Below are 6,000 nucleotides of genomic sequence, written 5' to 3'. Positions count from 1 at the left end.
AAAAATGTCATAAAATATTTGAAATTAACATGGTTATGGTAATGGCACCTCTGCTGTTTACCTCTGTTTAAAACAACTAGCTAGGTCACTCGCTAGAAGGAAAGTAAGTTCTAACTCTAAATTCATATCAAATACTACATTTTAGTCGAAGAATTGGCAGCATTGGTTATTCCTACCACGTAGAGATGATTAAAGTTTATTTTGCAGACTTAAGCACAACTTGATGGAGTGAGAATATGCAGTGAGGCTCCATTGGAAACAAACACCAGGTAGCTGGTACCCTTAACTAGACATACCACCTCTTACTAGCACATAGTGTTGTGACATGAGGACATCCTGATTACAAAAATTGTGGGTTTTGCAGCTATATTAAAAAAATGTTATCAATAAATAAATGTCTACTGTCAAAGACATTGTGAGAGAATAATTAATTAAAATAAATATTTACTGACTGACTGTACCTCATTCCATTCCTGTAATAGTATCTAACTGTGGGGAGCTTTTTTTAGGTTAGAAAACATTTAGCAAACAAAAAGAAAGAAAAAACAAATCTGTACTAAACAAAAAATTGAGGCAAGAACTTTTCCCATTTTCACATAAACTTGAACCCTACCTTATTTAGATAAGCGTACAGAAAGTAGGTTAATGAGGAAGTTCAGATCCAGTGGCTGGGAAAACAACTCAGAAAAAATGTACAAATATAACACGAGTTTCCAAACTAGAATGATGCATAGATGTCTGAATTGTTTCTGGCATGGGAGCTCATGAATTATATTTCGTCATGAAGAAATCCATGAAGTAATTTGGAATTCTCCCAATGGAGCTATCAGGTACCATATATGTATTGGAAAAAACTTACATGAATATCTGCATATGCCACAGTCGCAATCCTCAAAACCAAAGATAACAAACTATATGTGATAAGAAAGCAGATGAAACATAAGAAAACAAACCTCTGAAAAAGAAAAGAGAAAGTTAACCACAACAGACTAAGGGTAGTGCTATTTACTGTAGCATTTTCAAACTAAAGTAAAGATTTCACATGCAGCAAGGCTTGACTCATCAGAAGACATCAACACTGACATCTTGAAGCTGTATGACAGTATCATAAATTCTGGAAAAAATATTTTCCAGAGCAGCAATCCTTCAGCATGGGTAAATGAGAAAATACAGAATTCTATCAACAAAAAGAAATCAGCCACAATAAACTTTTTCAAAAAATATTTAAAAAAACTCCAACGGGCCCACAACTCTTCGACATGAAGTAAAATCAATAAAAAGCACATTCATGAAAGTAGTACAGAAAAATCCAAGAGGATTTACATGAATAGTAAGGAAATTGATATAAATGTTGAAAGAGGTGTTAGTAAATCACAAGACCTACTTGCATTAACCTATAATATTCTTAAATTATAAGGACTAAATAAATTGCGAAGCTTAACTTGAGAAAAGTTCAACAGTGGAATTAATAAGGCAAATATGCTACAAAAGCATTTTGAAGAGAATAAGGACAAAGCTTAGCAGCAGCAGGGTCGATCATAACCAGTCTTCAATCACATTTTCAGCCATAGAAGACTGTATCAAAGATACATCAAACAACAACAAATACTGAAAATATGCACTACAGCTTTTGAGCTGTATTTTCGAGTATTTTTGGAATACTATATAAAACAAAAGAAAATAAATAAAAGTTGGGTTTATATCAGGGTATAGCTTGCACAGATGAAGTAGACGCAGACAATGACAGACAACTTTAGCACTGATGGCAGAGATGTTCTCTCAACATGTCATTTGGCACTGAATTTATAAGTATTTAAGATGGAGTCAGACAGATAAAGTGAGAACAGCGTGATCCGATAGCAGAACTAAAATACAGCTCTTAAATAAAAGAGTCAGCTACACAGAACATTGTAAAAAAAGATGGGTTAATGAGCAGTCATAAAACCAATATAGAACACCAAATATTTTCTAATTTTGACATTGTATTAGAGGGCAATGAGTATTAAGAAAATTTGCTTTCATGTAGATTCGAGAAATAATCAGATGGAAACTCTATTGGAAGCCAGTTGTATCATTCATTAAATCAAATGAAATTTGGTGACCGAAAATTTAGGAACTCAAGACCAAACTAACTTTTGTTTCAAACATAATTTACAAAGGTACATGTAGATCTTTCCATAATTTTAAAAGCAATTGCTATGGGAAAATAGTAAATATTGAGCAAAGATTAATTTGTCACAAATCCACAGGTTTATCCTAAAATTCAATAATTCCAGTCTGTGCTAAGAACTGAAGCTAAGGGTGTATCACTGCCTGGCAGGAATATGTGGAAAAGGGCCAGAGAAAGTCACTCATGGTGCAGCAAGGCTTGGGGAAACATAGAGAATGTAAATGAGATGAAGAAATGGGAATAGAAAAGCTTATCTTTTTTATTATTTTTTTTTCCTAGCCTTTGTTTGCCTGTATGGGAAAATCCAAGTTTTAGGAAGAAATTCTTTACTTAAGGAAGAAATTCTTTACTGTGAGGGTGATGAGACACTGGAAGAGGTTGCCCAGGGAAGTTGTGGATGCCCCATCCCTGGAAGTGTTTAAGGCCAGGCTGGATGGAGCTTTGAGGAACCTGCTCTAGTTGAGGTGTCCCTGCCCCATGGCAGGGGGGTTGGAACTCAATGATCTCTAAGGTCCCTTCCGACTCTAACCATTCTATGATTCTATGAAATTCAGGCAAAGACCAAACCATTGACTATTTTGACATTCTGATCTCCGTGCTGTTACTTTTACCTTTCATGCATTGCTGAAAGAAGCCGCTACCTCTCGCAAGATCCCTCAAGCTCCAAAGTTATGGCTGATTTTCATGAGTGCAGTTTCCTTTCACTTTTATAACTGAGAAATATTGACCTTGGGTATTTTGAACCTACATTTATAAAGCTGATGATGCTGACAGAATGAATCACACACACTTGCATTTCCATTTCATTCATATATCTTTTGAATTGGGTCTTTTTTACACATCAAATCCTGAATGTAGACTTTGGAAAATTGAATTGCTAGTTGAATTATAGTGCTAAGTGGCACTTTGGAATGCCTATTGAAAGTTCTTAGTTTTTTTCTATTTGCCATATGCAGTACTAATTTTTGAAAGTCATTAGGGTTAGATTATCCTTCTGACGAACTAATTTTGGAAATGAAGAACTCATCCTCCCTCCCGTCTCCCTGCGTGCAGCCCAGAAGAGCTGTTTTCACTGGTGGAGCAATAGACACAGAGCACATGAGTGTGGGAGCCCCACAGGGACATCCAGCGGGTGGATGGGTCAGTTGGGGAACGCAGGCCAGGTCATTGCAGAACTGGTCTTGCAGGTAACCCACCAGGCAGGGGAATTCCTGGGTGCAGGTGAAACAAGCAGTTCTCTAAAGCCATTGTGGGCCCACAAATTATTTCTTTTGCCTTTGAGCGCTGAAAAGCTACAGTATTGCTGCATCGACAGGAGACCGCTGGGTACATGGCAGAAGGAAGGGCCTTCTCCTCCCGCCAGGAGCAGAACCAACGCTCCCACCTTCTCTTGCTGCAGACAGCTCTTTGTGGCTGTTCTTTAGCTCGTCCCTGATCTCTGGCTTGGATCTTATCATGCTTCCTGCCCTATTTTTTTTCAGCAGGAATGGATAGTTCTGAGTCCTGGATCCTTGACCTTGAAGCAGGAAAATGAAAACAAAATGGTGTCCACACTGCTGAGGGGTCCTGAGCTGGCACCGTGGACTGAAAGTATGTCCGTGCATGTAATGCAGAGCAGCCCAGACCTGGCTTTGGTCAGTATGGGCCCTCCACATTACAGGGCTAATGGAATATGCCCTCCTAAAATGATTTCCAGCCTGAAGGAAGCTTAAGCCCAGCCAGGTCAGAGCAGCAACAGAGGAGCTTCAAAACGTCCAATTTGACTACACTAGCACACTGCTATTTGATGAAATAATAACACTGTATTTCTCACAGAGTAAAGTAGGTGAGCACAAGGCCTGCTTTTAATGACATTGGACTAAGTTCAGTGTGGTACCACAGCCTCTTCTGAAGCCACTCGAGCGTTATGCCTGTATGAGACCTGTGCCTAGAGCTGGGACTGAATCACTTGAGCATGGTGACTGGAAAGCTAGAACGCTTGTAACCACTTTCTTTTGGGGCTTTCTGGCTCTATAGTAGTGCTGCTGGCCCTAGGGGCATCAGTTTGTGCTTTGCTAATATAGCAAGCAGTTTAGTGTTCACTTAGTACTGGATGAGTCTACGGAATATCTATAAATATATATATCTTGTTCCAGGGCTAAGTCCATTCTGAATGTGATTATCCTTGATAAATGCGGAAACTCCCAGTTCCCATCTGTCAGGATGCATCCCTTTTTTCACTTTGTGCTATATGGCTTGAATATGAAAGGTTTTTTTTTCATTCTTTTTCCAATCCGAAAAGACATGATATGTATTTATTTATTTATTTGAGTGAGTAACTATTTATTTTCCCATTCTTTATATTACTATGTTTATTTTATGATTGAGGTCATCATAAAGGGCATCTTTGAAATGTTTTTCTTTCTTCCTGATAGCTTTTTGATACTTTTTTTCTGTGTGAAAATATTGCTTTTTAGTTGAGTGAATTCTGTTATTTCTATTGTCTTTTCCATTAGGCTTCTTTAAAGTGAAGTGAGGGAGCAGGAATTGGAAAGAAGAAATGGCAGTTCAGCCATCAAAAGAATATTCAGCAGTACATTTCTGTATGTACCATACAGAAATGGGTATGACTGTATCTACCATATTTCTATTATGACCTGTTTATAATTTCCTGATCAGCCTCTGTGATTCTCTGAAGATTGTGGCTTTAACAGGTATGACCTGGCTCAGGTATGGTCCTTAGAGATAAACAAGTAATTTTTTTCCCCTAGCTTCAACCTATTCATTCTGTTTGTTCATGTATTAATTCAGACATTATAGATTAGCAAAAGGAGAAAGGTGACAGCTTACTTCAGATAAACTACTTTTAAGGGCAAATTTAAATTATAATTCCAGGAAAAAACCACCTTTTTTTTTTTTTTTTTACCTTACAGTAGATATTCTACATCTGTATGAGGAAATTAAAATAAGAATAAGGTCTTATATTTCTTAATTTTTAAAATGAGATTAACCAATACTAGAATTTCTCAACCTGAAGTTTGTTATATGCTCTAAAACTGAAGGCTCACAGAAGATCAGAAATAAGTTTGTGTTTGTGTTGCTTTGAAATATCAAGTCATGTGGCTTTGGGCTATCTCTAATGTACATCATACAGCACTTCCTTTCCAGCAAAAAATCAGCAAAAGGATTTTGTCATACTTCTGTATGTATCACATTCTAGGTCTTCTGAAAGAAAAGCCCATTTCTCTTAAAAAAAAAAAAAAAAACCAAGAAAAACATCTAAAACAAAGCCAGAAAAAAGAAACTAAGTGTATGTAATAGATTATTTGTACAATATTTTTATGTATAGATTTTATTGCATAGGACAAAGGAATTCTGAACTACTTAGTTTGGGGAAACGACGAAGTCCCAGTCAACAAAGGAAACCACGCCAGTTGGTTCTCATGAGTTGGTATAGGATCTCCTTGTCCAGCTCTCTGAGGGAGCTTGATCATAATAAGTATTTGATGAAGTTCAGAGTAGTTCTCACATCCAAGCAAACAACAAATGAAAATAGTATAACAAATATCAAGTATCTGCTTCCTAAGTTGCTGATTAGATACACTTTAAGCATATTCTCATAGCAATCTTATATTTTGGTAGGGAGACTAGCCCATCTCCTGTGTAATATGATTTTGACAATAATAGATGAGACTAAACAATCACAAAAGAAAGGGGGAAGTAAATATTTTCAGATGTGCCAGCTCCGGAGTTGGTATGGAGCATTTGTTGTGATGAATTGGTTAAATGGGCACAAAAAAGCAACTAAACAAGCTAAAGTTGGTCATAGGCAGCTGCAGGCTGAAAGCTTG

This window comes from Calidris pugnax, unplaced genomic scaffold (genome assembly GCF_001431845.1).
Source record: "Calidris pugnax isolate Ruff unplaced genomic scaffold, ASM143184v1 scaffold54, whole genome shotgun sequence".
Classification (NCBI taxonomy): Eukaryota; Metazoa; Chordata; class Aves; order Charadriiformes; family Scolopacidae; genus Calidris; species Calidris pugnax.
Note: the sequence above shows the minus strand (reverse complement) of the source record.